The sequence below is a fragment of the Hyaena hyaena genome, unplaced genomic scaffold (genome assembly GCF_003009895.1).
Source record: "Hyaena hyaena isolate Hyena2069 unplaced genomic scaffold, ASM300989v1 scaffold_1844, whole genome shotgun sequence".
Classification (NCBI taxonomy): Eukaryota; Metazoa; Chordata; class Mammalia; order Carnivora; family Hyaenidae; genus Hyaena; species Hyaena hyaena.
This window is the reverse complement of record NW_024082479.1, coordinates 144013-152762: the sequence shown is the minus strand read 5'-3', so window position 1 is coordinate 152762 and position 8750 is coordinate 144013. Positions and strand designations below refer to the sequence as shown.

At 40.8% G+C, this 8750-nt stretch overlaps 1 pseudogene; it reads right to left on the bottom strand.

The window, feature by feature from the left end:
- Nucleotides 1-5503: 5503 nt before the first annotated feature.
- LOC120226834 lies at nt 5504-6278 on the bottom strand (annotated as a pseudogene).
- Nucleotides 6279-8750: the final 2472 nt, after the last annotated feature.

Below are 8750 nucleotides of genomic sequence, written 5' to 3'. Positions count from 1 at the left end.
ATGAGTTTCTTGTAGACAGCACATAGACGGATTTTGTTTTTTTATCCATTCTGCTACCCTATGCCTTTTGATTGGAGCATTTAGTCCATTTACATTCAGTGTTATTATTGAAATATGTGGGTTTAGAGTCTTTGTGTCCTTTGTGGGGTTCATGCTTGTGGTGGTGTCATTGGTATCTTTGTTCCTTGCAACCTTTCCTTCAGAACGTCCCCCTCAGGATTTCTCGTAGGGCTGACTTAGTGGTGATAAATTCTTTCAATTTCTGTTTATTTGTAAAGACTTTTATCTCTCCTTCTATTTTGAATGACAGGCTTGCTGGATAGAGGATTCCTGGCTGCATATTTTTTCTGTTCATCACATTAAGGATCTCCTGCCATTCCTTTCTGGCCTGCCAAGTTCTAGAAGATAGGTCTGTCACCACTGTGATAGGTTTCCCTTTTTATGTTAAGGGACCTTTTATCCCTAGGTGCTTTCAAAATTCTCTCTTTGTCCTTATATTTTGCCATTTTTACTATGATATGCCGTGCAGAAGATCGAAACAAATTCTGTCCGAGGGTAGTTCTCTGTGCCTCTTGTATTTCAACGTTTACTTCCTTCCCCAGGTTGGGAAAATTCTCTGCTATAATTTGTTCCAGGACTCCTTCAGCACCTTTCCCTCTCTCTTCCTCTTCTGGGATTCCTATGATACGGATATTGTTGCATTTGACCGTATTGCTGAGCTCTCGAACTCTTCTTTCATGTTCCTGGATCAGTTTGTCTCTTTTTTTCTCAGTTTTTTCTTTTTCTATAATGGAGTCTTCTAAATCTCTTATTTTCCTCTCTGCCTCTTCAATCTGTGCATTGGTCACCTCCAATTTATTATGTATCTCATTCATCGCATTTTTAAATTCATCATGCCTGTTTTTATGCTCCATGTTGTTTGTAGCCATAGTTTCTTTGATCTCCTCTATGCTTTTTTCAAGCCCAGCTATTAATTTTATGATTATTGTTCTAAAATCTTGTTCAGTGGTGCCTGGGTGGCTCAATCGGTTAAGCGTCCAACTTCAGCTCAGGTCATGATCTTTCAGTTTGTGGGTTCGAGCCCCGTGTCGGGCTCTGTGCTGGCAGCTAGCTCAGAGCCTGGAGCCTGTTTTGGATTCTGTGTCTCCCTCTCTCTCTGACCCTCCTCTGCTCACGCTGTCTCTCTCTCTCAGAAATAAATAATGCTGCTTACATCTGTTTTGATCAGTTCTCTAGCTGTCAGTTCTTCTTGGAATTTATTTGGAGGAGAGCTCTTTGTTTTCGTCATATTTGTTAGCTTTCTATCTCTTGTTAGTTTTAAAAGGTTGTTTTAAATGCACTCTGCACCTGTGAGCGCTGCTGTAACCAAGAAGACTACTTGACTGTCCAGGGCCTACGCTTTCAGAGAGTGTTTTTTGAATGGTATCTCTTGGTATCTTGTTGAGACCTTGGTTATTTTATTTTCCTACTTGTAGTGTTATTTGGGGCTCTCCACCATGTGTACTTTGACTTGTTTCTTGAGGTAGCCCTGGAGAAGAAAACAGACAGACAAACACACAGGGAGCAGAGGCACACAAACGCACAGACAAATCCAACAAACATGCAAACCGAGTGGGAACACGAAAAAGTTAATAGAAGAGACGGTGGAGGGAACGCGAATAATAGAAAATAAAAAATACATTAATAAGTCACAAAGAAGAAAAGAAAAGGAAAGAAGAAGAAAACCGATGGACAAAAAACTGTTTAAAGCATATAACCAGATTTCCTAGCTACAATTAAAAAGCCGGGTGTATGCAGTTCTGGTTGAAGTGTATAGAGAAAGACAGAGAAGACAGGGCAGGGATGAGGCAAAACTGGAAATAGAATGAACAGGCAGAAGGGATAAGAAGCTTTTCTCAAAGAGCTAAAGGGTGGAATATGGTTGGAGAGGTGTGAGAAGGACGCTGGTGTTATCCAGAGAAACTATATGGTCTAATTACTCCTGAGTGAAAGAGATGAAAAGGTAGGTAGGTGTAGAATTTACATCTACAGAATGGACTAAATGTACTGTTTAAGTAAGCTGGTGACCAGAGTTAATCCAGTCAGTGTTGGGGGGAGGGGGAAGAGGAGGGCAGTTCTGTAGCAGTGATGGGCGTGGTTTAATCCAATGCATCAGGGGGGAGTTCTGCCTTGGCAGTTGTGGGGAGGAGAGTGGCGGTGCTCCAGTACCTTCTTGAACCAAGCGCTGCACCTCACTTTTTTGGGTGTGTAAACTCTGTGCTGGGGGCGCAGCCAATGTCGGTTGTGCTCTTTAGCCCAGGCCAGGCCTAGTTTCCAAATCCCAGTCCTTGTGCCCCACTGAAATTGCCATAGACACAACCTCACAGGGGATGCCCTCGGGGCAATTCCAAGCCTCTTGCCTAGCCCTGGGGATTGAGCCACAATCGCCGCTCCCTTCTCCTCCCTTCTCCTCCAGGTCGGGTTGGTGAGCAAGGATGGGGGTTTGCCTGGGGCGTGCCCCGGGTCCGCTGGAGAGTGGGAAACTGGGTCCCTCTGTGTCTCGTCAACCGAAACACTAACTTGCGGGCAAATCTCCCAGTTTTAAGCCCTTAGCTTCCCCTCTAGGGGTCCAGCCAAGCCAGGAGCACGGAGGCCTGGTCCAAGTTAGGCTCCTTTACGGGTCTGGCCGAGCCAGGAGCACAATGGCGCAGTGGTGCGTGGCTCCTCTAGGGGTCCAGCCAGGAGCACAAAGGAGCAGTCGGCGCACAGCCCCTCCAGGACGAGTTGGCGCGCGGGGATTTGGCTCGCAGGTCCTTCTGTGCCCCAAGCGGGTTTTTCTGTTCCCCAGCAACAGGGTCCATGTCTTGAGAGGCTTCGCCCTCTCTCTTTCCCCTCTCACTCCCCACAGAGGAGGATCGCCCCCGTCCCTCTGAGTCTCCGATCCCAGCCTGATTTTATCTTCCCCAGTTCGCACTCAAGTTAGAAGGCTTTCTCAGTGGATTCTGCATCTTTTTTCTCCCAATCTCTTGGGTTCTGTAAGGTTTCCTATGGTTTCAGATCTTTTCCGTGTGAGATATGGGGGCGAGTGCAATGTATGGAACTCCCTCCTTCTCCGCCATCTTGCCCTCTCCCCTCTTATTGAGGATTTTAAGGACCATTCCAGTTGATGTATAGAGAATAGTTTGTAAGAATGGCTGGAGCAGAAGTAGAGAGAGCAGTAAAGTATCTATTTCAGGAGTTCTGGTGCTAGGTGACATGGAATGAGCATACTTTATCCTGTCTATCTCACTGAATACAACTATAGAACCAGACAGAATACAGAGGCAGTTATTTGAGGTTTTTGAACAGTAAACAGCAGCAGGGAAGGATAACAGAAGTAGAATCACCATCTTATCAGCAGTGACTTTACCATTTTTTAAGCTGTTATTTTTTCCTTGGTATCTCCTAATTTAACTCAACATAGCCCAAAAGACAGAAGTGGGCATGGTGACATAGCTCCAGAACTCCTCTAGTACTGTCTCAGGGATCAGAAAAAGTAACTCTTAGCTCTCAGAGGGAGTACGGAATTCTTTCCTTCTTTTTATCTGCCTTTTTTGTTTGTTTCTTTGTTTGTTTCTCATGCATCAGAACCGAGGAAATCTGTGGTGGAAACGACAGAACTTCAAGAGCCAAAACTTGGAGGGAAGGGAACCCATCTTACACATTTTATGGAGCTGTAGTTCCAAGAAGCTAAGATGAACCCGAGTTAACCTTTTTTCTCTCTCTGTCCTCCACTTTCTGGGCCGGGAGATTGACCAATTACAAAAGTGCATGGCAGAGAATTACAAACCAAGGTAACTACCAAGTTTCTTGATAGAGGACCAAAAAGAAGAGACACAGGGAAACAGAAAGTTTTGGGAAGGTTACAGAGAGGGAGGAGCTTGGGAAAGGACCCTATAAATTAGCTTATGAACTCAGGGCTCACACTTGAGCAGTGCATGCACAGATCTGATCCTAACTAGCCTACCAAAGATTTTGAGACCTGGAGTAACTGATAGACCAATGCCTAGGACCCGGATTGGCCACTGAGTGATATATTCACAGGATAGATTCAAGTAACACTACAAACCCTATGAAAGCTTAACTGATATTGGAAATACAACCAACAGAAGGTGAATTGTAACTTGGGGCCAGAACTTAATTAAATCGGTTGCTTGCTAAAACAAAATGTCAACATTCTTCATAGAGTTTAGGAGAGGCCCAGTCTCATAGCAAAATATTTAAAATGAAAATATGCAATACAAAAGGAATAGGTGTATGAAAGACCATTAAAATTTCAAGTTGCATGGGAAATAAACAGACATGAAAACAGAGATGACACATGTTGGAATTATCATACAAATATAGCTATTATAAAAATGCTCAAATAAGCAATCTTGAACATTTTTGCAACAAATGGTAAAATACAAATTCTCAATGTATTTTAAGGTATCCTTAATGTATTTTAAGATTTTAAGGTAGTTACTCCCTGTGATTATGCTATATTACACAAGAGTCCATCTTGTTAGCCAACTTACTCTCTCCCTTGCTGGCTTTGAAGAAACAAGTTTCCATATTGTAAGAGAACCATGTAGTAAGGAACTTCAGGCAGCCTCCAGGAGATGAGTATGTCTTCCAAATGACAATAACTAAGAATCAAAAGTTCTCAGTCTTACAGATAGGAGGAAGCACATTCTAATAACCTGAGTGAGCTTAGAAGAAAGCCTATCACCAGTGGAGCTCCAAATAGGAATAGAGCTCTTGATTAAAGCCATTTCAAGGATCTAGCTAAGCTGTGCCAACTTCTGATTGACAAGATATGTAAGATAGTAAGTTTGTGTTCTTTTAAGTCACTATGTTTGTGGCATAGAATCCTACAGTATGTAGCCTTCCAGATTAGCTTCTTCCCACTTAGCATTTAAGTTTCCTCCATGTCTTTTCATGACTTGATATCTCATTTTTTATTGCTGAATAATATTCCATTGTATACTTGTATCAGAGTTATCCATTTACCTATTACAGGATATCTTGGTTGCTTTCAAGTTTGAGCAAGTATGAATAAACTTGCTATAAACGTTAACATGCAGGGTTTTGTGTGGATATAACTTTCCAACTCATTTAAATAAATAGCAAGGAGTGTGAAGACTCCTTCGCACTTACTAAATATAGTAAAACTATAGCTTTGTAAGAAACTTAGACTTTAGGTTAAGTGGAAAAAACATATATGAACACACACTTCACTAAAGTAGTCATATACATATATATAAGCATTGAAAAGATATTCCACATCATATGTCATTAAAATAATGAGATACCACTGCACACCTATTGGCTATAGTAATGTCCCAAGCATGGTCACATCAGTATCAGTGTCAGGGCATGCTCAGATTTCTGGCTTAGTGCTACTTTTCCCACCACTATCTTATATACCAGGAAAGTCTCACAGCCAGTGGGTAACTCTCCCCTCTCCACACCCACCAAACACTGGTAAACCTGAAGTGTCTTTTTACAGCTCTTCCTTCTTGGCCCCCTTCTTCTGGAAGGCAGCCAAGATGTTTAAGCTCTTTTGGACCTCTTTCTTCTTCCCATCACTCATCTTGTTCTCAATCAGCGTGGTCATTTCTGCTGCTGGGAAGTCCTCACCATGGTCTAAGGCCTTCCACCATGATCTTCAGGTATTGCTTGGCCCACTTCTCCATCTCCTTCACACTTGCAAGTTTGTCCTGCCCCTGCTTAAAGAGGGCTGGGTGGGCCTCCGTGCCTGAGGCCCTGATGAACTACCCAGCAAGGGTGCCATATGCAGGTAGGCAACCAGGCATACCTAGGCAGACTCCTTGTCCCTTTAGCCAGCACTAGATGGTTCCAACCTTAACTACCCCACCATACAGGACCGGGTTCTCAAAGTCCCCATCCTGAAATAGGTAGAAGTCTGGGTAGTTCTCTTTGTCCAGTTTGTATTTCTCACTCAGCTCCATATTCAGCTTATCACCATAACCTGAGATCCCTACCTCTGCCACCAAGAGATCATCACTGTAGGCTGAGTTTTCAGCCAAATTCTTGAACTCATTCTGCTACTCACCATAAGGGTATTGGGTGTTCACTAAGATCAACTTACTTTTAGGAATGACCTTGTAGAAAGTTACTGTATCCAGGGGAAGGGCACCCTTGGTGTGCAGGCCGCTGTCTCCATGCAGAGCAGAGGGTAGCAGGAATGACAGGAGAAGGGGAAATAGTAGGGAAAAGAGAAAAGCAGGGTGGGAGTGAGGAGTGGGAGGGGGCATGCTGACAGCCATAAAGTGGGATTCTGGCAGTAGGAGCTATTAGGAGGAAGGCCGTAGTGGGAGAAACTCAAGGGTTGGGGGTCATATGACTACCAGGGCCAGCTTAGATGTGCACATGTGTACCTCTGTTCATATATTTTGCCCATTTTTAAGTTGTTTTGTTATTGTTGTTGTATCTTAATTGTTCTTTGTGTGCTTTCGATACAGGTCCTTTATCTAATATGCATTTTGCAAGTATTTCCTTCCATTGTGTGGCTTGTCTTCACATTCTCTTAACGGTATCTGTTGCAGAACAGAAGTTTTAATTTTAATGAAGTCCAACTTAGCAATTTTTTATTTTTTAGACCATGCTTTGGTGTTATATCTAAGAAGTCATCACCAGGGCATCAGACAGATTTGGGTTAGGATCTGACTACCCACTTACTTGCTATGCTTTGTGACCTCAGGTAAGTCCGGAAACTTTTGTTTCCACAAATGTAAAGTAAAATACTTTTTCAATCCAAGATGAAATAATGTATGAAAATATCTAAAACTAAAACAAAATATATGGGGAGAAGAGTCATCACCAAAGCAAAGGTTACCTAGATTTTCTATATTATCCAGAAGTTTCATAGTTTGTGTTTGACTTTTATGTCAATGATCCATTTTCAACTAATTTTTGTCACAGGAATAAGGTCTTTGTCTAGATTCATTTCTTTTCATGTGGTTGTCCAGTTATTCCAGCATCACTTTTTGGGAAGATTATCTTCATCGATTTAATTGCCTTTGCATCTTAGTCAAAAATAATTTGACTATATTTTTGTGGGTCTATTTTGGGATTCTCTATTGTATTCCATTGATTTATTATTTTACCAATATCACATTGTGTTTATTATTGTAGCTTTAAAGCAAATACTGAGGTTGAGCACCTATAAAAAATTCACAGCTACCATCGAACTTATTGCTAAAAGATTGAATGCTTTCCTCTAAGGTTGGGGACAAAAATGCCTGCTGTCACTACTTCTACTAACATTGTATTGGAGATTCTAGCAAAGGTAAATGCAACAAAAAAGAATGCATCCTGATTGAAAGAAGTAAAACTATCTATATTAAACAGACGACATGAACTTGTATATAGAAAATCCTAAGAAATCCACACTATTGAAGTTAATAAAGGAGTTCAGCAAGGCTGCAGGGTACAATTTCAATGTACAAAAATATGTTGTAATTCTATATACTAAGAATGATTTGATAATGAAATTTAGAAAAAAAATCCTTTTATAATAGCATCAAAAAATAAAAAAAACTTAGGAATAAATTTAAAGTGTAAGACATATACTGAAAATGACAAAACATTCTTGAAAAACTTAAAGTCTTAATAAGTGGAAAGACATTCATGTTTATAGATCAGAAGACTTAATAATGCTAGATGGAAATACTACTCAAACTTATCTACAGGTTCAATGCAGTTCCTATTAAAAAAAAATCTAGCTGGTATTTTTTTTCAAAATTGAAAGGCTGAGTCTAAAATTCACATGGAAATACAAATGACCCAGAATAGGCTATACAATCTTGGTGAAGAAGAAAATATTTGGAGGAAATTACATTTCACAATTTCAAAACTTACTCAAGCTACAGTTATCAAGACAGTGTTATCCTGTTGTAAGAATAGACATGTGGATGAAACAAAATTGAGGTTAGAAATAAGTGTCCATCAACTGACGAATGGATCAAGAAGATGTGGTTTATCTATACAATGGAATACTACATGGCAATGAGAAAAAATGAAATCTGGCCATGTGTAGCAATATGGATGGAACTTGAGGGTGTTATGCTGAGTGAAATAAGTCAGGCAGAGAAGGACAAATACCATATGTTTGCACGTACAGGAGGAATGGGAGGAACTTAATGGAGGACCACGGGTGAGAAGAAGGGGAAAAATAGGGAGAGGGAGGGAGGCAAACCATGAGAGACTCTTGAATGCTCAGAACAAACTGAGGGCTGATGGGGGTGGGGGGAGGAAAAGGGGGGTGATGGGCATGAAGGAGGACACTTGTGGGGATGAGCGCTGGGTGTTATATGGAAACCAACTTGACAATAAACTACTAAAAAATAAATAAATAATCCTGCAACCTAAAAATAAGAGAGAGAGAGAGAGACCTTTATATTTATGGTCCATTTTCAACAAGGGTGCTATGACAATTCAACGGGGGAAAGATTAGTCTTTTCAGCAAGTGGTGCTGTAGCAACTGGACATCAACATGCAAATGAATAAAAGATTTTTACCTCATGCCATATGCACAATTAACTAAAATGGATTAAATGTTACAGCAAAAATTATCACACACTTAGAAAGACATAGGTGTTACTCTTTATGACCTTGGATTATTCAATAACTTTAGATGACACCAAAAGCACAAGCAAAAAAAGATGAAAATAGATTAAGTTGATTCTTTTTCAAATTAAAAATTTCTGAGTTTCAAAGGACACCAT